Source organism: Garra rufa, chromosome 4, assembly GCF_049309525.1.
Source record: "Garra rufa chromosome 4, GarRuf1.0, whole genome shotgun sequence".
Lineage (NCBI taxonomy): Eukaryota > Metazoa > Chordata > Actinopteri > Cypriniformes > Cyprinidae > Garra > Garra rufa.
Window position 1 is genome coordinate 3,445,257 of NC_133364.1, and position 26,614 is coordinate 3,471,870.

Consider the following 26,614-nt stretch of genomic DNA (forward strand, 5'->3'; position numbering starts at 1 on the left):
ATACTGTTTTAACACAAATGTTATGTTTTTGTTTTAGTTAACCACAGTATAATAACCCTTGCCCTAGATTTCTAATTGTGTTATTTCAGAGTTAACATTTTAATACTACTCTAACATGTGGAAATTAGTTATAATAAACAATGACTAAATGAGTCCAAACCTTTCACTGCTGGTGTAACTCAACATTAAACTGAACTAATAAACATTGTAACAGACCACAAATTTTCTAGGAGCGTTCAGACGTGCAGTTGTATTTGTCCGTCTGTTTATCCGAACAGAGTTGTTTGTTGTGAGTTAAACAGAAGGCCATTTCCTAGCGCTAACCTCTGGTTAACCCACATTTCTGCTCCGCCGTCTATCTGGGATCTTCCCTGCTGCGGAAAGTCTTGCAGAAGAAAATTAAATTTTAAAGGGCTGCTCCCTGCAAATCTTTCATTGTTGATTTAATTATGTCTCGCAGAGCAATCCCTCGACCCCGACCTCGCCCTCAAACACACACACACACACACACACACACACACACACACACACACACACACACACACACACACACACACACACACACGCTGAGCCGCTGGAGACCAGTCAAGGTTTCTCTAGCCGTTGGCTGACAATAGTGACACAATCATCCTGGTTCTTCACTACTGCCAACGATAAAGACCTCATGTCATGGGAAACAGATTTCCAATAAAGAGTGCATTCTACTCAGCGAAACATTTCGTAACTTCAGTCCTCAGTATCTCTTCTCCGGTTCAAAATGATAATTTATTCAAACTAAACAGCAAAAACATTCGTTCTGAAACTTTTAAAGCAATCTGTAGCACTGGGAAAATTTTTGATTTTTAAAAGAAGTCTCTTCTGCTTCTGCTCTTCCAAAGCTGCATTTATTTGATCAAAAATACAGTAAAAACTGTAAAAGTGTGAAATATTATTGCAATTTAAAATAACTGTTTTCTATTGTAATATAATGTAAAATATAATTTATTTCTGTACATTTTCAGCATCATTTCTCCAGTCTTCAGTGTCACATGATCCTTCAGAAATCATTTTAATATGCTGATTTGCTGCTAAAGAAACATTTCAGATTATTATCAATGTTGAAAACAGTTGTGCTGCCTGATATTTTTGTGGAAACTGCAATGCATTTTTATTTTTCAGGACTCTGTGATGAATAGAACAGCATTTATTTGAAACAAAATGTCTTTAGTGTCACTTTTGATCAATTTAATGCAGCCTTGGTGAATAAAAGTATTTATTTTCTTTTCTTTTCTTTCTTACTTACCCACACTTTTGAATGGCAGTAAAGTAGCACAACTGTTTTCAACATGATGATAATCAGACATGTTTTGAAAGCAACAAATCAACATATTAGAATGATTTCTGAAGGGTCATGTAACAAAAATTCAGGTTTGATCACAGAAATAAATGACATTTTAGAATATATTCACATAGAAAACAGCTACCCTAAAAAGTAATATTATTTCACAGTTTTCCTGTATTTTTGATCAATTCAATGCAGCCAAAATATTTAAAAAACATTTAAAAAAATCTTACAATTATGACTTTTCTCTGTGCAAAAAAAACTTACATTTACAAACCTGTTAATGTTCATGCTTTGTGTGGCGAACTGACTATAAGCTTGTTCGATAATAATCTTTCTGAGCTCTCAAATCTCACTCTTGACATCAAGGATGCCAAATCTCTCCTATCTAAACCATTTAAGTCATTTAACAAGTTCCTGTACAGAGTAGCACTAGCTGTCACGGACAGATGTCAAGGACTTCAGGCTATCATTTAGACTAATATGTTTCTAAATGGGTTTCATGGTCAAGTATGGAGTTTCCATCTTTATTTATCACCACTCGCCTAGGCAATGGCATCATAAAGCATATGCGATATCACCATACAGAGTATCGCGAAGGTTTCAACCGAGGTGAAGGGTCTCGCTCAAGGACACAGTGGCGATTGTTCATGGCTCGGCCCTCAAGGGGTCAAACCATTGACCTTTTAGTTACCAACGCATAGGTTTAACAATTACACCGCATCCCATAACCTGGCCCAGAGCAGATGTTGCCATGGTGATGCCCTGCACTGAAAACCGCGCCACTGTTGTGACATGCAAAATGCTAATGAAGCCCAAAGTCACCTCATTAACCCGCAAATGTTCCCGTGCTGAAAACAAGACAATGGTTTTCTTGGCAAGCCGTTTGGGCGGGATAATGGAATAATGGATCAAAGGATGATTTTTGTTCTTTTTTTAAAATAGAAATATTCAAATGTACTAGAGTATTTGAAACATTGTAACATTCGCAACAGAAAAACTCTCCCAAATCCATCCAGAACATCAACCTACAGTCCATTAGCATATGACCGCCCACATTTGCATATCAAGAACTATTGCATATTCAGCCACTTGACCTGCTGAAACAGGTTAGAGAGTAATAAAAGGGCTTATTTGCATATATAACTCTTAAAGGTACAGTTGTAAAAAAAGTCTGTTTAATTAAAAGGTTATTCCAAACCTCTGAGTTTTTTTCTCTTCTCAGAAGATATTTAGAAGTATGTTTGTAACCAAACAGCTGACTGTTATTGTTTTTTTTTCCATACTATGGAAGTCAATGGCTACCGCCAACTGTTTGGTTAGCAACATTCTTCAAAATATCTTCTTTTGTGTTCAGCAGAAGAAAGAAACTCACACAGATTTGGATCAAATTGAGGGTAAGATGACAGACTTTTCATTATTTAATTGTAAAGGCTTGCTCATACACTGTAAATATGATATTTTTCTAACATTACTGGAGTATGTTTTAAAGGAATTATGTTATACTCTTTCATGTTTAATTCAATGTGTTACTTGCCATTTCTTGGTAATTGCTCAGGGAAATTACTAGCAATTTCTGAGTGAAAATTGTTTCTACAGCAATTATTGTTTCTAATGCACTGAATTCTAGGACGCATAACCTAAGCCTATTTTAATGTGTAGAATATAGGTCTTTTAAGAAACACAAATCCTGCTGGTTATTATAGACACGTCAGGTGGGGAAACCAAATGACCTCTGACAATTCTTTCGCGTGAGTGATGAGAATATTCCCATTTAATTATTCCAGGCGTTGCATTGACTTCCTCACCTCATGCATACGAGCCGCTCCTCAAGAGGAAAGTCAAGGAGGGCAGTTTTAATTGAGTGATAAAATGGGCTGTATCTGTATCTTTTCAAATCCACTAATGATTCTTTTGCTCTGATTCAGTGAATCACTGAATTGTTTCAGACTGAGAACTCTTTTTAAATATGTATTACATAAGAATAATTTGTTCACAAATTGGACGATGCGAACCGCAGATGCAACCGAACATCTTGAAAAGCATTCAGGTCCAGTATTTATTTATTTTTCAGAAGTGGTTCAGAGTAACTAACATGTAATTGTGACACACGGCACGATCTGAGCGCGAGCGCCACGTCGAGAGGTTTGGTTTGGGATTTACAAAGCATTGAACGGCTGTCAACACGCGCATGCCATGCGCTCTCAAGGGAACTCGTGCAAATATCAACACACAAACACGCTTAAACACCTCTGAGGGATAAAGACAATATAAAGTTTCTCACAGGACGCGGTCTGCATTAATCTGAGCAACACAAACCATTACGCTCACATGTTTGTGTTTACCTTCTAAGACTTCAGGGAGAAATTTGTTCTCAAAAGCGAGCTAAATCTGACAAACCTCCCTTTGGGTACATACGGGAACGTCCTTCATAGGAAAAACATTTGTATTTATTTTGAAAAATGCATTTATTTTAGGGGAAAATGCAGCAAGCAATTTGTCTGTCTAATTGAATGTGAAAACTGGATTGGACTAATAAGTATGAAACCAAGAAACCAAAGCAGAAGGAAAAGATTGATTTTATAAGTAATCTATTATGGATAATAATGCGCTTTAAGAATGATGCACTATAAATGCCTCTCTTAATAATTTCTCATAGGCAGTTTTGCCCTGGCTAATGCATTTGTGCAAAGAGTGTGTGTTTGTGCATGTATCATGACAGACTGTTTATAGATGCAACATATTTCCGTCTCAAGGTCCAGCAACCTTCTTAAACGATTCCACAATCTCTCCATCCCAGAGAGAGAGGCTGAAAGAGAAACAGACGGTAGTGATCTGTTAGGTGGGAGTCGTCGGATCTAAACCTTGTGTAAACTTGCACTCAAGGGACGCGCTCTGCGAAGACGCAGGCTTTTTAATTGGTTTCATTTGAATAACTGTAAAAGCCACTGCGTTATTAGATTATATTTATCCCCGCAGCGCGGCTGCTTACATCAGCGCTGAAAGAGAGATTAATGTACAGAATTTTAAACCGTGCTTTAATATTCTATCCAGATTTATCCAAACAGCTGCGTTGAGCCACTCAGATTGAGCTCTGTGCAAAGAAGATTTACCGCCATTACATGCGAGAACCGCACCACGGCTCTTCAAGGGTTCAAAAACACCCTTCAATCTCTTGATTACCAGAGAAAACGACTTCAGCTTGTCACTTGGTTTGTAAAAACACAGAACAAATGCATTTTGATTAATGCAAGATGCTTAAAAGCTCAAATGTGCAGCTTCAAGCACTTACAATAATTGTTCCATACAAAACAAAGTGTGTTATTTGAGCTGCAAAGTGTCTAAACCATCTTTTTTAGCTGTAAACAAATTTGTTTTTAGAAATCATTTTCTGTGGAAATGAACATTACGCCACGAACGCTGCTCGCTCGGCTTAAGTTGCATTGAACCTGGAACATTCCTCCGCCAAAGCCTCAAACGCGAGGCGCTTTGAAACAGTGTTTACACAAAACAGCAACACTACCTGAAAGAAAACAGCCGACCTGCGTCATTTAAAGTCCCGCGGCCAACCGCGGTCACATGTTTCAGCTCCAGTAAAAACACTTCAGCGCTGACATTAACAAGAGCCCAATATTCCCAATATCAAATTCCACACGTTCGCCAAAAGACAGAGCTACATTTCTGAGCACATTCCTGGCAGACGTGTTACGTTAGAAGACAAATCGCAGATGAGATCTCATGTTCAATGAGATGTTTGCTATTTATGGTTTTAATGATCTTTCTCAACAATGTCTCAAACTGTGCTCAGATTTACCAAGACATTCTGCAATCAAACCTCAAAGACCGCCAGCTGAAGATAAACTTGTGCTATCCAATAGAAAAAATCATTCTTTAGAGTCAGTGAATTGGTTGGTTTGGTTCACCAAGCGATTTGTTCGTGGATTGGACTGAATCAGGCTGAGAAGTTAATGACTCCTCAACTCAATGAGTCAGTATAAGCGCTTCTCGACTGTCCGTTTCAGACACGTCTGACTCTAAATGAGCCGAAAACCATCTGTACGGGTGCTTTAGCTGCAAAACGGTAATGCAGCACGTCCAAGAGCTCATGAATATTTGTCACAGTCATCTTCAACATGCAGGGAAAGCCCAGGCCCGGGACATTATGTAGCATGAACATTAATCTCAATTAAGGTGCAAAAAACAAACTGGGACACATGAATTGCAATACCCAAAACACCCTATAATTAATATACTTTAATTACATAAAAACTTAATCAACAGAAATTGTGTGCCTACATATAGCTTTATTAAAACATGTTAGAGAATGTAATACGCCACAGTGGACATTAGCGACAAGCAATTAAATAAAGAAGAAAATTGTTTCTTTTTTTAACTGGTAATTGAAACAAAAGAACCAATTCATAGAAATGAGCCGGATTATTACTTACCTTTAAAAAAAAGCCTGGAGGTCACCTGATCCTGATTTTAAGTGTCTGGTACCTGAAATACAGAAACTATTATAACACAATTATTACCATTAACTAAAACTAAATCCATAAAAAAAGACATCCCTTACCAAAAAGAAGTATACTTCAAGTTTATTTAATTAAGTATAATTAAGTAAAGTTCAAGACTATTTTTTAGTATACTTTATGTAGTAAGTATACAAATATCAGTGTACTAGTAGTATACTTTTAAGTGTACAGTCGTGGCCAAAAGTTTTGAGAATTACATAAATACTGGAAATTGGAAAAGTTGCTGCTTAAGTTTTTATAATAGCAATTTGCATATACTCCAGAATGTTATGAAGAGTGACAGATGAATTGCATAGTCCTTCTTTGCCATGAAAATTAACTTAATCCCAAAAAATGTCCACTGCATTTCATTGCTGTCATTAAAGGACCTGCTGAGATCATTTCAGTAATCGTCTTGTTAACTCAGGTGAGAATGTTGACGAGCACAAGGCTGGAGATCATTATGTCAGGCTGATTGGGTTAGAATGGCAGACTTGACATGTTAAAAGGAGGGTGATGCTTGAAATCATTGTTCTTCCATTGTTAACCATGGTGACCTGCAAAGAAACGCGTGCAGCCATCATTGCGTTGCATAAAAATGGCTTCACAGGCAAGGATATTGTGGCTACTAATATTGCACCTAAATCAACAATTAATAGGATCATCAAGAACTTCAAGGAAAGAGGTTCAATTTTTGTTAAGAAGGCTTCAGGGCGTACAAGAAAGTCCAGCAAGCACCAGGATGGTCTCCTAAAGAGGATTCAGCTGCAGGATCGGAGTGCCACCAGTGCAGAGCTTGCTCAGGAATGGCAGCAGGCAGGTGTGAGCGCATCTGAACACACAGTGAGGCCAAGACTTTTGGAAGATGGACTGGTGTCAAGAAGGGCAGCAAAGAAGCCACTTTTCTCCAAAAAAAAAAAACATCAGGGACAGATTGATCTTCTGCAAAAAGTATGGCGAATGGACTTCTGAGGACTGGGGCAAAGGCATATTCTCCGATGAAGCCTCTTTCCGATTGTTTGGGGCATCTGGAAAAAGGCTTGTCCGGAGAAGAAAAGGTGAGCGCTGCCATCAGTCCTGTGTCATGCCAACAGTAAAGCATCCTGAGACCATTCGTGTGTGGGTTTGCTTCTCATCCAAGGGAGTGGGCTCACTCACAATTTTGCCCAAAAACACAGCCATGAATAAAGAATGGTACCAAAACACCCTCCAACACCAACTTCTTCCAACAATCCAACAACAGTTTGGTGAAGAACAATGCATTTTCCAGCACGATGGAGCACCGTGCCATAAGGCAAAAGTGATAACTAAGTGGCTCGGGGACCAAAACGTTGACATTTTGGGTCCATGGCCTGGAAACTCCCCAGATCTTAATCCCATTGAGAACTTGTGGTCAATCCTCAAGAGGCAGGTGGACAAACAAAAACCCACCAATTCTGACAAACTCCAAGAAGTGATTATGAAAGAATGGGTTGCTATCAGTCAGGATTTGGCCCAGAAGTTGATTGAGAGCATGCCCAGTCCAATTGCAGAGGTCCTGAAAAAGAAGGGCCAACACTGCAAATACTGACTCTTTGCATAAATGTCATGTAATTGTCGATAAAAGCCTTTGAAACGTATGAAGTGCTTGTAATTATATTTCAGTACATCACAGAAACAACTGAAACAAAGATCTAAAAGCAGTTTAGCAGCAAACTTTGTGAAAACTAATATTTGTGTCATTCTCAAAACTTTTGGCCACGACTGTACTATTTCATTACTCCTTGGGACTAAATTGGCCCACTTTCTAGCATTCAAAAGTTATACTTTACATATACAGTAACAGTAGTAAACTCATTTTAAGTATATTTCTGAGAAGTATATAAAGCCCATTTCTGAGAAGTACATAAAAAGTATACTGAAAGTATGCTTTTCTATTTTAGTTTAAAAGAAGTATACTAATAGCACACTTGAATAAACTCCTTCTGCATTACTTGAAATAAAATAAACATTAACTGAAATCAAATTAAATATTAAGGTATTTTAAAATATAAAATTATTTTATTTATCCAAGGCAACATTTCTTATTTTATTTCAGTTTAATACTACAAAAAAGTAATACAATTACTAAAACTATATAGACAAAACTTTAACAAAAATTAAAATAAAAAACATAAAATTTAAAATATAAATTCCAATTCAAAATATTCAAAATAATAGTATATCAATGCTACTAAAATAACATTGATTCTAAATGAACCATTCTATTTCTTCTTTGACTTTAAACCTTTAGATAAAAATATGTGTATTACTTCTCATACTAATGGCTTGTTTATGCAAAATGTCAAACTACTCAGTTAAAAATGCTACTTGCTTTTTATAGCATAAACAACGTTACATAATGTGTATTTTATGCATATAATACTTAAATAAGCAAAAGCTATATTAAAGAACAGTCAACCTTTTAAGTAGGAAAGTGAGAATGTATTGTGTAACAAATAATTGGCCTCTCTCCACAAATGCGCATTTTATGCATCTTTTGTGAGTGGTTTGTGAGCGTGAACAGCAGGGAGATTCATGTGAGAGTGTTTGTGTTTAATAAACCCAAAGGGACTGAATATTCCAAACTGGATGTTACCCAAGCCTCACTGTGCCCTTCACAATGTCACCGCTCGCACATCATTGTGTTAGAATCGCGCACACACAAATGTGCTTGTTAACTCTTGAGATATTGTAAAATGTGCATGTCATAAAAACCTCTTATTAACAAGGGAAAATCAGCTGCGTGAAAAAGTGAGGTAGGATGTTTCTCCTGAAGGCAGAGAGACTGTCATCTCACACACACCGACACACATGCCCACATACTCACCCGCTCCAGACCTGCTGCTCATGAGCGCCGGTGTTTGAGTAGCTCAGTCCAGGTGACAGTGTTTTCTCGGAGACATTCATAATGGATGAATTCTTCCACACTCACTTTACTGCGGGGAGAAAACTCTGAATTCAAGTATTTCATGACACACAATACTTTCACACACACACACACACACAATCACATGTTGGGAACATTAACAAGTCCTTCGGCATTACATCGCAAACTACATTATTTATTATTGGTAGTATAGTGGTTAAAATGTACTCTGTGTAGCCAGTTGTTTACTATTATTAAAACAAAACAATTTACTAAATGCAATATTCTAAAGAAAAAAAGTCATGTTTATAAGAAAGAAGATATGCATGCTAATTTGCATACTTCTACTATCCACTTTGCTGTTGATGGCAAAGTAGTAAGCATTAGCATATAACCAAATTCTCTACTTTATTGCTTATTGTTAAGCTTTCATGCATTCAACCTTACATTTTTACAACTAAATCACACTTCTCTCTGGTTGTAGGTATTATTCGCAGAAAAAGCACACTTGGGCTGCATCTGAAATTGAATACCTCCCTACTATATTGTTAATTAGAGCACATTTTACTATTAACAACATACTATATAAGTCTTTCTACTTTAATTTTTTTTGTAATTGTGCTATTTACTAGCAATTTCTATGTAAAATTGTTTTTATACCAAATTTTCTGCAGTGTAATAGATGAAAAACAGTATGTAAAGATTCTTAAGAAAACAAACTTTAATGCTTAGTGTTAGTACAAACCACTGCAATAGAGCCTCTTACAAGAAAATACCATATAAGTCTTTCTACTTTAAAATTTCTTTGTAATTAATTGTGCTATTTACTAGCAATGTTTCAGTTTAGTTGATGAAAAACAGTATGTAAAAAAGAGCAGCATGTCCAAATTTGCTGTATTCATAAACACAATTTTCTATCCCATGAGGCAACAGGAGAGGATTTGTGAAGGGCATTAAAGCAACGCCACTGATGCAGGTACAGAAGGTCATGTGACAATGACAAAATGACTATTGTAGCATGTGGGGATTACATTCGTACTACATACATTCATGCTATATCCAAAAAACTTGTTTAGTGGTTGTGAAGTAAAGGTGCGGTCATATTTACAGCATTTCACTGAACTTTTAGGGCAAAATACAATAATTTCAATTGGAAACTACCACCATTTTGGAATTTTGTGTGACTGCGAAAAAGTTCCTTATACAGATTTCGCTTGTGCTTTGTTTAAAGCTATTGACAATGGACAATGAGCTTTTTTTGGACTGTGAAAATTTGCTGAAATGTTGCTAATGCGAATAATTCATTATTTAAAAGAAATACCTACTAGAGAGTATGCGATTTTAGATGCAGCCCAAGTCTTTCGGCACACTATTATGATTTGAAATGCATTAATTTTTACTTCACATAGTATTTGAAGTGCAATGTATCTGTGGACTCTGAAGAACTCTCACTGAATGATCGAGAAATCTGCTGTAAAATCTGTAAGAACAAGTAAAAATAAAAACTTTCATTGAAAAGGCATTATACTGTATGCAACACTTTTATACGCACAAGTGACTACTTACCTCTGGACTGTTAATATGTTTGTGTGCATGTGTGTGTGTACTGGTATTTAGTACATTATTGGGACCAAATGTCCTCAAGGAAAAAACAAGCTACTAAATTAAGTTTTTTGAAAAACTAAAATGCATAAAGTTGTGTGTGAGGTGCAGGTTTAGCATAAGGGGATAGAAAATACAGTTTGTACAGTATAAAAACTATTATGCCTATGGAGAGTCCCCATAAAACAAGGAAACCAATGGATGGACTAATTAACAAAAGCTAAAGCTCAAATTTAGATCATTTTTACTGTTTTGTCTTCCTCTCCTGCAGACATCTTTATATTAGTAGAGCAATTGAGATGTTCTCCTGAATGTGTGTGTTTGTGTTTGTGTGTGTGTCGGGCAGTATTGATTTCTGTGACAGAAGTAGATTGAGGAGCTTGTAGTGACATGTTCCTCCTATTGCCGGCCTGATGGAAATGCTGCAGGACACGCGGCACAGCAAAAACACACCCACAGGTCACTTCACACACACTGATGGTCAGGGAACACCTGCAGCCTGTGTGCACAATTCAGACAGCTGTCAATCAGAGTCCAACACAACAGATCACGTACACAATACACAAACACGCACACACTCGCTTCACTTCGCCAGAAAAATCCTCATTCAGCTCACAAGGCTAGAGATATTCAATCTTATTGATGCGGCAAAGGAACCAGAGAGAGATGCGATAAGAGAACAGAAAAACTTACCCTGAGTTAAGGAAGCAAACTTTAATGCTCAGTGTTAGTATAAACAACTGCAATAGAGATACTTGCAATGGCAAACAGCACTCATTAGCACCGTTTTAGTCACGTGCATGTGACATTAAGCAAATGAAATATGCATGAAAGCCATTTTCACAGCAGTAAATAGATTATAAAGACATGAAATGAGAGCAAACACACAGGTAAATATAAATGCGCTGGTCTAAAAATAGATTATTCTTTGCAATTGAGCTCCCTGCTTGTTCATGCATCTAAATTTAGTGTGCGTACATCAGTGAATGACGTGGATGGGGTTTTTGTGTTGAAGAAAAGACTGTGTGAACGTCAGATTCTCGTTTTAGAGAGCAGAGGAGGAACAGCTTCTCTCTTGCTGCTAAATGAGTGTTTGGTGAATGAACGGCGTATGATACGCTCCTGATGGTGGCCGACTCACATTCACCAAACACATACACACTTAAAGGGGTTAAGAGGGTCCGGTAAGGTGGGTGTGTGAGGGTTTATTCAGGTATGAGGACAGATTTATCTCCGCAAGTGAGCTAAACCTGACAAAGTTTATCAATCTGACAACGATATCGTTTCCCAATGCCGTTATTGGTATACTTGTGTTGTTATCATTAGCTCTTGGTGTCAAGGGGCCTTTGTTAAAACTACAGCTCAAAAGTTTGAAATTATGATTGTTTTATGTTTTTAAGCTACATTTATTTAACTAAAAATACAGTAAAATTGTGAAATATTATTACAATTTAAAATTACTGTTTTCTATTTGAATATATTGTTAAATGTAATTTATTCCTGTGATGCAAAGCTGAATTTTCAGCATCAGTGTCACGTGATCCTTCAGAATCATTCTAATATGCTGATTTTCTGCTTAATTATTATCGGTGCTCAATTAATAATAATGGTTCTTATTACTATCCATTTTTAAAATTGAGCATTTTCTGCTGAATATTTTTGTGGAAACTGTGATACATTTTTTTCAAGTTCAAAAGATCTTTTGTTACATTATAAATGTCTTTACTGTCAGTTTTAATAAATTTTTGATCAATTTGATCAGCTTCTTTTTTTTTTCTAAATTTTAGACTTTAAAATGGCATTGTATCACGGTTTCCACAAAAATATGAACAATATTGATAATAACTGTTTCTTGAGCAGCAAATTAGTATATTATAATGATTTCTCAAAGATTATGTGACATTGAAGACTGGAGTAATTATGCTGAAAATTCAGCTTTGCATTACAGAAAGAAAAAAAAGTTTACTGTATTTTTCACCAAAAAGAAGAGACTTGTTCTAAAAACATTACAAAATCATAATTATTTCAAACTATGGACCGGTGGTGTATAAATAGCTTGCAGACAAAATTGCCAATGCAGAAGTGGACAGAAAGTCCCCATCATGACAGAAAAACAAACATGCGCATGTGTGTGATTGTAATGAGTTGCTGACCTCTCTTGGATCACTTCACTTTCTCTTTTAATTAGGTTTGAAATGTCAAGAAGAAACTTCTTTCTGTCTTGGTTATTCTTTATGTGAGTGTAATTGATGCTCAGTCTACCAAAGTCTTTGCTTGACCCAGTTCTAAATTAGTCACAAATATGAATGGACAAAAGATGAAAAATGAAACAAAGACAGAAGGACGAGAAACTTCAAGACAGTATGACCTCAGTGCTTCTGTCTTCTTAATTAATCCAGATTTTTGCATCCTAGCAACATCTCATTACGGTGTCACTGCAGTGTGTTTGTGTAAATGCACGTGTAGAGTAATTAAGACTAAAGAGGAACCAGTCACGAGTCATTAGTCATTACTGTTTAAGTCGGTATACAGAGTCCTGCATACAGTATCTCACACACACACACACACACACACACACACACACACACACACACACACACACACACACACACCTGAGGACGTGAGAGTATCTGCTGACTGCAGCAAAATTCAAAACCATTTAACACGAAGCCTGTCTGCAACCCATTTTACTTGACTTTATCACAACATGACATGTCCACTGGAATAAGACATTCAAGGAGAAAGAAAACTACAGCATGAAATAAAGAAATGTCATCCATTATAGAAACGTATTGCATGGTGAAGAGTGTCACTATATGAAAGTGTTTGAAAAATTAAAAAATATATCTAGTCAGCTGCATGTAGAAGTTAATAATTCAATAATCTTTTGTAATATTTCAAAAACTGTAACTGTAATGCAGTTAATATCAGAGTTATATTAGAATCAGTGTTAATTTAGTATCATTGAGATACTATTATAGCTTTTAAAATATGTTCAATTTAACTATTTTTTTTTTTGTTGTAATTGCGTGTGCTTGTAATTTTTATTTGTTAGTTATTTAAATGTCTTGTAAATCGATATCATTTTATTCATTTCTATTTCAGTTTTAGTTTAATTAAAAATGAGAATTCTTTCTTTAGTAACTAGCTGAAATTAAATGTTTGCTTTTTTATATTTTATTTCAGCTAACATTTCATAACGTTGAATGTAAAAATGTTTTTTTAGGGTTTTAGTTTATAATAACCTTGTTTTTTATTTTTTTATTTATAATTTTTTTTATTTTGTATTTTTGTCATTTATTAATTTTATTTTTTTATGTAAATATGTGTATGTAATTTTTTATTCTTTTTATTTTTATTTTCATTTTAGCTATTTAATATCTTAGAGATACTATTATAGTTTTAATTTTATATTTTAATTTTTCATATTTTCCTTTTCAATTTAAATTTAACTTCCGATTTAGTAACTTTGTGTTGTTTTTATTATAATTTTTCAAATGTCTAGTAAATAACTATATTTTTAAAATATTTTTTTAATTAGTTTTCACTTTTGGGTTTTTTGTCATTTATTTTTATTTATTTATTTTTTTTTAATTTAGTTTAAATGTATTCAGTTTCGCTCATTTTTTTTTCAAGTATCCCTCTTTCTTTTTTTTTTACGAATTTAGTTACCAATAACCTTGGCTAGAGTATCGTTGTATTAACTTTCTCAACATGCAATCGTTAAATCAGGGGTCACCACACTCGGTCCTGGAGGGCCGGTGTCCCTACAGAGTTTAGCTCCAACCCTAATCAAACACACCTGAACCAGCTAATCAAGGTCTTAATAGGTATACTTGAAACTTCCAGGCAGCTGTGTTGAGGCAAGTTGGAGCTAAACTCTGCAGGTCACCGGCCCTCCAGGATCAAGTTTGGTGACCCTTGCGTTAAATTCTCCTAAAATCGATTTGTGTTATGTGCACCACTTATCAATCACTTCTCAGGTTCCATCTAAGTTACGATGCTACCTAAGAAGGGAGCCAATTGTTTAGGCTCACTAGGTCACTGTGAAGTAATTCTGAAGAGTATAGAGGAGTTCTAAAAAGGGTCTGTAGGACCCTGAAGATGCTGCTTTTATGACATCATCACCTCCATCATCATCATCATCATCATCAGCTAATGGGAGGCTCATCACCATAGTAACCGGAGATCTATATGTTGGTAAAGAAAGATCACGACTCACACAGGCAAACAAAAGCGCACACACAAAAGGAGCGTTCTCACAGATTCTCCCCTGCTACGAGGGGCTTGTTTTTCATAAAATATGAAAGAGAGAGAAACACAGCAGCACGGTTGGATGCTTGCCGTACACACACGCGCATGTGTCTAAATCATTAACAGCCTTCTCTCTTTCAAACTGCGCTGACGCAAAATTAACTGAGCAGAAACAGCACAGAAAATGTAAGTATGGGTCAAAAGTAAATTATATACATACTACATCATTCTATATTGGTTATGTCTTAAGTGAACAATGAAACAGTTGAGAGTAAGATTGTTCTTACTTAATCACTGTCTGACTAGACAACAATTGTTAGTGTTTAGGCAAGTAGTTTTTTGCTGTGGCATCAATATTGGAATCAAAAGTTGTGAAATTTCTCTGCTATCTAAAATTATGCTGCTGCAACAACCATATTTATTGCATTACACAGTTACATCAAACTCATTTTATTTTTTTATTTCTGGCAGGGCCAATGAAAATTATAGCATGGCGTTTAAAAATCAAAATCAAAATCTAAAAAACCTTACCGTTGAGCTCTGACCTTGCTTTTCCAAATGAACAGTGCAGATTTGATTTACTGTATGTAAAATACGTGATTTATTATGACTTTGGCCTCATAAAATCTCACCGCTAGATTGCATCACACAAACCCTGAGGTTGCAAACGGTTTTAGTATAACGCATTACAGCATATAAACCATTGTGTATTTTAATGGGCTATAATATCTAAACAAATAAATATGAATAGACTCGAATTACTGTAGTTAATATTATTTGCAATACATGATGTGGCGTATAATAAGAAACTGTAAATGCCTTCAAAGCACCTTTATAATGTATAATATATGCACTGCTCGTAGAAATCCTTATTTTTCCACCCTCCTCTTTGAGTTATGTGGCCCGAGGGTCTGTTGAAATGATTTGGAGCGACCCGGCTCTGTGAGTGCAGAAAATACGACAGGAAAATGAGATCTGTAGGTCTGATGAAGGTGGCCAATGATTTCTAAGCTGATAGTATGTGATGGATTGAATCAAGGCTACGCTGCGAGAATAAAGAATGCGGGATTTTCCTGAGCTGGTGTTTTGGATGCCGGCTAGAGTTTCTAAAACAAAATTACAGCAATGTTTTTATGTGCACCACCAAAAATGTAATCTTATTGTTTAGGGGATTTCTGTATCGTGTTTTAGCTTGCTTGTTTTTAACGTGATTTGAATACAGAACGAGTTACATACAGAAGTTTAAAGGAAAAGTTCACTGAGAATTTATTCACCCTCAGGACATCTAAGATGTAGACAAGTTTGTTTCTTTATTGAAAGTGATTTGGAAAATTGCTCAGCGAATGGGTGCCGTCAGAATGAGAGTCCAAACAGCTGATAAAAACATCACAGTAATAATCAATTTTAACTTTAATCATCGCTTCAGGTCAAAATCAGTACATAATCAATAACAACGCCTCCTCCAGGGAAAAGTCCTTGATCTGTGAATTCTCTGATTCAGACAACAGCTTTTTCACTGGAGAGCATGAGAGCATAAAGCAATATTATGGATCACGGACTGGTATTTTAGCCGGGAGCAATGTATTTGCATCTTAATAATGGATTTGTTTCTTACAAACATGCCGCTTTTGATTTCACAAGATATTAACTGATAGACTTGTGGATTATTGAGATGCTTTTATCAGCTGTTTGGACTCTCATTCTGACGGCACCCATTCACTGCAGAGGATTCATTGGTGAGCAAGTGATTTGGTGAAACCTGATGAAGAAACAAATTCATCTAAATCTACTAAGGAACTATTAATTAATCCTTTTTTTGGGTTTGTCCAAATGCCTTAGCAAATGCTACTAATAACCAAATCAGACTCAGAAACCAGGTTAAAGGCACTGAGAGATTTTTCTGCAGTCTCAGTGATGACTGGGTTTCTATTTCTCTGTAACACAATCAGCCTCCCACAGGTTGATGTGTTTTAGGGTGCGAGTGCGCAGCTCGTTTTTTTTTTTTCCAAACGCTATCAAAATTGATTTGAGATTCAGCGCTGGATTGATCCTGCAGCAAGTTTAATCAAGCGGCAGAAAATTGAGAACGAAAAAAGAGCCAATCTGTCTCCCTTTTATGCATTTACGTAACTTACCACGGCTTTTCACGAACCGATGGATCAGGCTCAAGAACACACTCAGCATATTACCTAGAGCTCAGACCCTTTGACAAAGACACGATGGAGACATCGGACAAAAATAAAGAGAAAGCGCTCAGTCCTGCAGCGCTCAATGCGAGTTGTCAGCGCTTGATAAATGGGTGCCTTCACCACGCATGTGTGTGCGAGCGTGTGTGTGTGTTTGTGTGGTCCTCAGCTGACTGATACGGACTGAGTCGAGTGTACAGGGTGTCTGTCGGTGTCTATGATAAGGCACATCTCTCTCTGTTCAGGGACGGATATAGAAACCATAGATCTGTCTCTCTATCTTAGCTCCGGCTCTAATCAGAATCCCGTCCACCCACTCTATTTCCTGACACGCTGGAATAACACACATCTCCCAGAGGCTGCTCATCACACAAATCCATAATTCATCTCTACAGCCTTTAGTGATGACACACACATCCACATACACCTATGTACGTAAAGCAGAGTGAGATTTGGATTCCCTGCATCATTTACAAACATATATGTCGTTTGGCTGTGGCATGCGTGTGTGTTTGCTGGTTTACATGATGTTAGCTTTCAGCCTGAGGGACTAAACTAAACCTACCGGAATAATAGATAAAACACAACACACTCCGCCCCAGCTGGGCTAATAATAAAACAAACCTAACGCTAAATCTTTTAAGTGCATATAGATCACAAACACAAAGCGCCGGCTTGAAGTGAGAAAAGCAACACCAATCAATGTGCTGCTGACAATGCTAATAGCTGAAGTTATGTTGCACATTTTATTATTTACATTATTGTTTTGACCTTTTGGGAAAAAATAAATGTTGCACGACCATACTACAGATATAATATATAAACATTTATAATGTAATTTTATATATATTTGCATTGCTTTGCATTTTGCATTTAAACACTTTTAAGAAATGGAAACAAATTGTTCACTATACATTGCCAAGAGTGTAAGTACATTTTGGATCAAACACAAGGGGGAGGCAACGCTTCTGTTAATCCTGTTAACTACCCCTCCTCAAAACTTGTTCTGTCCCGCGGGCTTAGTAACAGTGTTAGTAATCCCAAGTAAGACTGATATTTGAAAAACACATTTAAATTCAGGATCCTCCAAAGTTTGTTTATCCTCTCAGAAACTAATTCCACCAGTTTTGCACGTATAAAACAATAATAAGGGAAATTAACGTAGTCACAACAAACGTGACTCAACCAATCAGAACTTGGAGTCCGAACTATCTACTTAAAAATAAAGATTCCTTTCTATTTCAGTAGACCTTCAGTCACAGTTGATTTAGTTTTATTTTAGCCCAAGATTTTGATCAAATTGACCAAATGAAGGCGGCGAGAGGAGCTGCATTAGACTGTCCACTTCAGTGCTGCGTAGGACGGGAGTGAAAAGATTTCTGGCCCTAGACAGACGAGCAGCTTTCATGTAAGATGACCACATGCTCTCTGACCTGCACTCTGTTCGCAGGTGTGTAATGAGTGCGTAATGATGCTCTAGAGTCAGGATGACTGTGCAGGTGACCTGCAGCTATGACACACGCGCATGTCGGAGTCAAACATACTGCAGTCGCAGCCTCGGATGGCACAGACCACCTGATGCATATTGGACTTAAAAATAGCAACAGAAATGTCATGCTCCAAACTCAGGGAATGGACTAATGCATTTTCTAGAGTCAGGATTCCCAGGTTTTTGTTCATCCAATGTCATGTAAAAAAGTAACCTACGATGGTTGTTTTACATACCTTTGTAGTGAAAGTGGCTTGTGGGATTTTCATAATAGAGCTTTTGGTGCAGACGTTATTCTGTCTGATGGTTCTTTGGTTGGTATTAAAGCTGTTCAATCAAACGTTAGCGGTTGTCTATCGGTCTCCTGGCGACTCGCCGACGACATGCAGAATGAAGATCTGAATGGAGAAACATAAAGTGCATTAGAAGAGGCATTTCAATTTTCTTTGTGTTGCTAGTTATACACAAATCTTCATATTTCAGAGCTTTTAGTCTGTTGAATTGGACTTACGAATGGCACAAGGCTTCTCAATGTCATGCTACAAACCCACTGGGTGGATTTTTACATACCTTGTGTAAGTGGCTTGTGGGATTTTCATAATAGCTTTTAGTGCAGTCACAAGACTGTTTGATGGTTGTTTGGTTGGTGTTAAAGCTGTTTTTTGAACTTGGATATGCATGCATGGGTCTGGGGTTGCTGTGGAATTTCAATATGGTTTACATTTAGCATTTTGGTTTGGCTTTGATTGGCTTGATTGTTTGCCAGTTACCCAGTGTATTTCTCCTTCCAACTCGTCTCTACAGAAATCATGTTCAACAAGCAGCTTGCATTGTTCTCAATTTCTGACATGCATCTGCAATGGAAATACGAGTGAAAAAGCATCCTCTCCTCAAGTAGCTTGGACTAGAATGAACTAACCAGCTGAGAAGCCAGATGAAGAAAACCCACTGAACTAATCCAGGAAATGAAGCCTGCGATACACTCAAATATTTACCCTGTTCCTTTCCATATATCTCTCATGCCTTAAAATAGGATGCGTTCTTTGAAGGTGCAGACCAGATGGGGAGGAAAAACAGCATTACCCCTGGAATGAACTTCATAGCAGGCAATCGTCGCAGGTATATGTTTTCAATCTGAGAGAACCGCACGCTCATATATATTTATATATGGCCGCAAATTCAACAGAGCGTCCTCCACAGGCCTCCCCTCAGGAATCAGACGGCCTGTCGGGAATACAGAGCCGTAAATGAGCAAAAGGGCGAAGCCATCGTGTCGGCAGACGAGTGCCAGTATGTGTATGACAGCAGAGAAATGAGAGAGGATGAAAGTCGTCGCTCAGGGGCGAGACAGCAGAGGGCTGGTAAGATGGAGGAATAACAGTTTACTGCCACATCATGTTGAGGGATAATTCAATCAAACGTTAGCGGTTGGCTATCGGCCTCCTGGCGGCTCGCTGACGAAAGGATGGGAATGAAGATCTGAAAGAGGAACTCAACGTCTGTTAGACAGAAACGTTTCACCTTTCTGTGGAAAGCGATCAGACTGAGTCTTCGTATTTCTGGAGAACAGAACTGATGTGTTTTCGGGAAAACAATCAGCTTGATGTTTCAGAGAAACCGTGTTGAGTGGCTTTACAATTTTTTTATTTAATTTGCCAATCAGTTTTGTGGCAAATTTATTCAAATGTTAACATTCCTGGATTCTGTTCTATAATAGAGATGTATCATCAAAAACAGTGGTAATCAAATTATTGCATAAACCTCCAACAATTAATTATTTAAAATGCAATCAAATGAAATACAACGCATTTTCTTCATCATGCACCAAAATTTCTGATGTATTATAATTATTACACACAGCTCTTTTGTTCTTCATTTTGGCCTCTTCTACCTTCGTAATCACGTCATCTTGTAATTCACGGCCAATATTCTCTCTCAGCTCCACACGTCTGATGTCGCTCCATCACAGACAAAAAGAAAATGCGAGCAGAAGGCAGACTCAAAACTGTGAAGAAAAAAGCTAGAAACCTCTTGAATCAGAGCTAAATGAATGGGCAGCGATTCAGCTGGAGTCAATCCGCATGTCCATTGATTTTCAGTATGGAACTGAAGCTGTGAGAAATCCTGTGTGGAAATACGTCGCGCTGATTTCACAAGACAAAAGACCACGTCCTAGAATAGTACAGAGATCTGAAATCCATAGTGGCACCAAAGCAGAATTTTGCAAAAATAATGACTGAAGCCCAGGGAGGCTGTGCATTATTATTGGTTTCTGTCTGTTTTTCATGAGATCACGACTTAGTGGTCTCATGATATCAACATAACAAAGTCAGAGAGAGCCTCAGAGTCCACAAAAAGTTTTGTTAATAAGCATGTTACATAATTTAACCTTGTAATTATGCCAACTATTAATGTTGATTTTTGTATCTTTAGAGCATTAAGAGGTCTTCTATATTTAGTGTTGTTAAAATATAACAATAATGTGAAAAATGTCAACTGATTTGGAGCACTATAGTACCTAACCATTACCTCAGACCTCATTTGGCATATATGTAAAGTTTGGGTTTGGGCGGCATATGTGGAGATGAGCTACAGTCCCATTCGCAAACATACATGCACACAAATGCTTGGCGGTGGAGAGCATGTTAACAGAGCGTATCTATCACAGCCTGCCACTCACCTGCATTAACCTTTCACACACACACCTTTCTCATTGAGGTGCAGTAATTACAACATGCATTCAGTGCAGCTGATTGTGAGACGCAGCTAATCGCATTAGCTAATCCTGCAGCCGCAGAATGCAGCTGCTGAGAGCGTGAGACCTCTTCATTTCCCCCTCGCTGAGCTCCAAACACCTCTGACTGCCCCTCACTGCGGATGATTACTGCACACCTCAAACGGATCAACACCAACCTTCAACACACGTTACGTATGAGAGGAACTGAGAGAACGACAGACAGAATGAATGAGACGACAGAATGACAGAACAATACAATAGAGAACAACAAACCAATAAAATAGATAAATAAATAAATAGTTTTTTATTTTACCTACTTGTCATTTGGATATTCGTGCTAGTAGATCCAGAGCCTAGCAGTTGCTTTTCCTTTCCAGCAATTGGTCCTTCAAGCCATGGAGTCATTCCTTGTACCATGGAGTCTGATGAGGATCATTGGAGCAACCAATGAAGAAAACAATGGTAACATGTCCATCAGTCCAACTCCAAGATCTGTACCTGAACATGTTATCTCACCTCCCTGTGAGGCACCTGTCCATGTGGCTCTTCTCCAGTCATCATGGGACAATCCTGACCACCTCTATGGTGATGCGTCTCCTTATACTGGCCCTCAGTTCCTCAGGTCCATTACATTTCAGTTATACAAAGCGCAGTGAAAACCTACCTCACTTTTCACATCAGCCCAGTTGAACACTGAATACTACAATGAAGTCCAAGGCATTTGCAGAGAGAATGCACAGCTTCTCCAGTCACACCAACTTTTTCGTACTGACCTGATGGAGTTGAAAGAAGTGAGTACTGAGTTTAAAGAACTGGTGAAAGGTGCCCAGACCTCAGCACAGCTAAAGGCCATGACAGTCCTTAAGTACAACCAGACTACCTACCACCATTCAGACCTTCTTGCTACACAGATCAGAATGGGTTGGCCACATCAGCTAACGATGAAGAGTGGCCTGAGCTTCCACCTTGGCCTGAGCACTGAGAACTGAACTGAGTCAAGTTCAGTTGGCTAGGTCAAATGATTTTTAGAGAATATTTTTAGAGAACCTGCTTCCTGCAGATGGAATTCTTTATATATCAAATGCTTGTGGACCACTTAAAGTTGGACAAGGCTAAGCGGATAGCAGATGCGTATTTGATTTTGCTTACCCTGTTTACTGATAGCATGTTGGCCCTCCAAAAGAAGTTTGGTCAGCCCCACCAGCTAGCTTCTAGGAAAACTGGACGAGTCTTAAAAACCCCTGATGTAAAGCGTAGAAAAACAGTTGGATTTTAGAAATTTGCTTTTCAGGTACAGTCATTGGTGGGTTTGCTAAAAACTTTATTGTGGGTCGCATGTCTTTTAAGCAAGCCTCCTTCCAACTAACAAGCTGAATTCGTCATACGTTACGTAATCCTGGAACTTCACCTACTTCATCTGACATCTCAGACTGGCTCCACTATGAAGCCTAGTATCATGAGACTGCCTCACGAGGAATGGATATGTACAGAGTAAAATGCAATTCTCTGTCACCTCAGAAGAGTATCACCAGCACACCCAGTCAAAGTACACGATTATGTTCCTTCTGCGATAGTACAGAACGCTACTTGAGACAATGCAAAACATTTGCTAAACTTACCACTGGGAGTAAGAGTGAGACTGGGAGAGAACAGGGGAGGGTAGGCGTGCAGCAGAAGAGTGTCTGGAGACAAAGGTTAAACAGGGAGCCAGGGTGGAGCTAGAGGAACTGTGACCAGGGCGGAGCTTAGGACCAAGGCAGAGCTGGAAACCAGGGTGGAGCCGGCAAAGCAGGAGGGTAGAGCTGATGGAACTGAAGACCCTACAGCGGAGCAGAGGACCACCACAGCAGAGCAGATGGGACTGAAGATCTCCACAGTGCAGCAGATGACCACCACAGCAAAGCAGATGGGACAGAAGATAGACGTCGCCCACCTCTGGAGGAGCTGTCTCGGGAGGATCTGGTGAGCAGTATGCGGGCCAAACACACAAGATGACATTGTCTATTGCAGGAAGCACTGCAGATAGTTCAGTTTAGAGACAATCAAACTCAAGGCCTCTGAACTTAGAACTTGGAGACCACTGGATTCAGGAGCGCTAAGGTTGCATTGCTTGGGAGCGCTGAGCCTGCAGAGCTTGAGAGCGCTGATACCAATGAATTAACCTTCACCGCTGCTCGTGCCGACATCATTGGAGGGTCCAAAACCTTTGATCCTACCATTCACCTTTTGCTGCAATGGTGCATGCAGGTACATCAGTAGGGTGGCCGCCATGGGTGAGGACCCTGGCGTGGCAGCCATGATGGGATGAGACTCCAGAGTCACAGCAATGAAAGACTGAGAACTGTAAAATTGATGACCTCACTAGTGGCAAATCCCTGAGTGCCCTTACCAAACTGAATAGATGGTCACAAAGGCCTCCCTTCTTAATCCAGGATCCAGCTACCAGAGCAGTAAAACCAAAAAGAGATATGACAGATGATCGCACCAACTTACAGAAGTCTGCTTTCTGCATCGCCACTGCAGTGTCCTTTCAATCCATCAGCCCTGTTGTTTGGAACCATAACACCTGCCAGAAAATAAACTATAAAGAAACTTACTTTGCCTTTGCAATGGAAATCCAGGTTCCCTTCCTGAAATGGAAGATTATCAAGCTGAGATCCTTATGATTAAGCGAGTTCAGCATGAGCCCTTCCCCAGTGAGAATCAATCTCCACAGTGCAGCAGATGACCATCACAGCAAAGCAGATGGGACAGAAGATCACCAGGGTAGAGCAGAAGACCACCACAGGAGAGCAGTTGGGGCTGAGGACCTCCAAGGTGGAGCTGAAGATGACCAGAACTGAAACTGGATAAGGCAGAACTGGAAACCACCACAGTGGATCGGGGGAAGCTAGAGATGACCACAACAGAGCAGAAAACCACCACAATGATGCAGCTTGACAGGACAGGCAGAGGATTCAGGGACGACCACCATGGCCACAACAGGATAGACTAGGAGTTCAGAGACAGCCTCTTTGGTCGTGACAGGACAAGCAAAGAGTTAGAAAACGACCTCTGTGGTTGCAACAAAGTGGGGAAAGGCCACCGTAGCTGTGACTAGGGAACTAAGAACAGCTGCCATGGTGAGGGAGCTTGAAATGGCCGACACCTCTGAAGGAGTTGTAGTGGACGTTACCACCTCTGGAGGAGCTGTAGTGGACACCACCTTCTCAGGAGGATCTGGCGAGCAGTATGTGGGCCAAACACACATGTGACAGTGTCTATTGCAGGAAGCACTGCAGATAGTTTGAGGATCTCAGAGACGATCAAACTCAGGGGCGCTGAACTTGGAACTTGGAGACCACCGGATTCAGGACCACAGGTTTTGAGAGCGCTGAGGTTGCATTGCTTGAGAGTGCTGATACCAGTGAATTAACCTTCAACGCTGCTCATGCCGACATCATTGGAGGGTCCAAAATCTTTGATGCTACCATTCGCATGCAGGTACATCAGTATGGTGGCCACCATGAGTGAGGACCCTGGCGTGGCAGCCACGATGGGACGAAACTACGGAATCACGGCACTGAAAGACTGAGAACTGTAAAATTGATGACCTCACTAGAGTGCCCTTACCAAACTGAATAGATGGTCACAAAGGCCTCCCTTCTTTCTCCAGGACCCAGCTACCAGTGCAGTAAAACCAAAAAGAGAGCTGAAAGATGACCACACTAAACTACAGAAGTCTGCCTTCTGCGGCGCCACTGCAGTGCCCTCTCAATCCATCAGCCCTGGTGTTTGGAATCATAACACCTGCCAGAAAATAAACTATAAACAAACTTACTTTGCCTTGCCAGGAACTTGTGCATGCCAGTGCAATGGAAATCCAGGTTCCCTTCCTGAAATGGAAGATTATCAAGCTGAGATCCTTATGATTAAGCGAGTTCAGCATGAGTCCTTCCCCAGTGACAATCAGTGTTAGGTAACTGAGAAAACTGCGTCATCATAGAGTCGCCTTCTTACCTTGGCTCCTGAAATTCTATAGATCTATTGGTTTAATCAGAATTGGGGGTCAATTAAAAAAAAGATATTTTGAAGAATTTCTCATAGATAGATAGATAGATAGATAGATAGATAGATAGATAGATAATCAAGTCAATCAAGTCTTTAGAGGTGAAAGAGGTGAAAACATTTTACACACACACAAAATCAAAGCGCATGAAGTTATGAGCACATCTATATTCTGATCACATCAGACTGCAATATTTTCTATCATCACATGCCCCATGCAGTCATGATGTGCTGTTTACAGTATTTAAATAATCTCTCATTTAGATCATGGCTTTTTTACATTACGGAAAGTAAATGCCATTCTAAACATCTACACTTGAATCTCCTTGACATGATCAGGTCATTTAAAATCAGTCCTTTCAAAGATGTTTCACATTTTCTCCTTCCAGCACAATGAACATGATGAACTATATATGTATCTGCGCAATAAAACGGAGCAAAAAAGAACAGCAGATGGTTCTGATGAAGATTGGCATTGTGCAGTGCTGTGAATAGGGAGATTCTTCCTGGATAAAGGGCCGACTCATAACAGGGACATTGAAAGGGCATATAAACATCTTATTCCACAAAATTACTCAATCAGTGGGAATAAATGGGATTTGAGAACTGAGATCTGGGGAATAATGTGGGATTATCCTTGGACATGTAATCACAGTCAGTCATGCAGGCTGGGTCGTGATATTCACATCCACAGGCATTAAAGGGATAGATCATCCAAAATGAAAATTCTGTCATGATTTACTCATCCTCATGTTGATTCAAACCCTGTGTGACTACAAAACACAAAAGATGATAGACAAAATGGAGATAATGAGAGCAGCATGCTATAAAAAGGCATGATGCAATTGCCAAACATCTGACAGTCATCTTAAAATGTATTGTTTAAGATGATGGATTTGCTACAAATGTGCTGCTTTAACGGATGAAATTAGAAATATAGTAATGCTAATGACATTGTGAGTATCATAATAACAATAAGTTTAATAATAAGTCTATGTAACGTCACAATGATTTTTATGTTCTTTTTATTTTATCAGTAAATTTCTTAAAACGTGTAATTAATTAGGCAGCCATCCGTTGTCTCACGCCATACATTTCAAGGCAAATACATAAACTCATTGTGTCATATTGTTTTTGGCAATACCATCCTAATTCTGACCCATTCCCAGTTTTGAGCACACAAGGGTGAGTAAATGACAGAATTGTCATTTTTGGGTGAACTAACCCTTTAATAATTTATAGAAACCTCTCAGAAATACAGCAGTCATGCCTCCAGCAGCTCTGCTTCTTTAAAACAGCTTATTTTCCACGCTTCACACCTCTGGCGCTCTAAAAATTACAGAGGAGACAGCAACTGGAGATGCTGAACAGCATCACCAACCCATCTTCTTCCTCCTCTGTCTTTGATTTCCCTCCGATTTGCACGTCACAGAGAGAGAGAAGAGGAGAGAGTTTTGAAAGCACTCTGCTAAAAGTGTGCAGTGACCCAGTGTAAACCCTGGAGCTGCTCATCACACACACACACACATACACACAATATGAAAACCACAGCCTGCAGCTGCCCACCAGCCCTGAGC

General features: G+C 38.6%; 1 protein-coding gene across 1 annotated transcript in view; it reads left to right on the top strand.

The window, feature by feature from the left end:
- Positions 1 to 26,614, top strand: part of chrm2a (cholinergic receptor, muscarinic 2a) — a 78,548-nt gene that overhangs the window by 27,605 nt on the left and 24,329 nt on the right. The window lies entirely within an intron of this gene.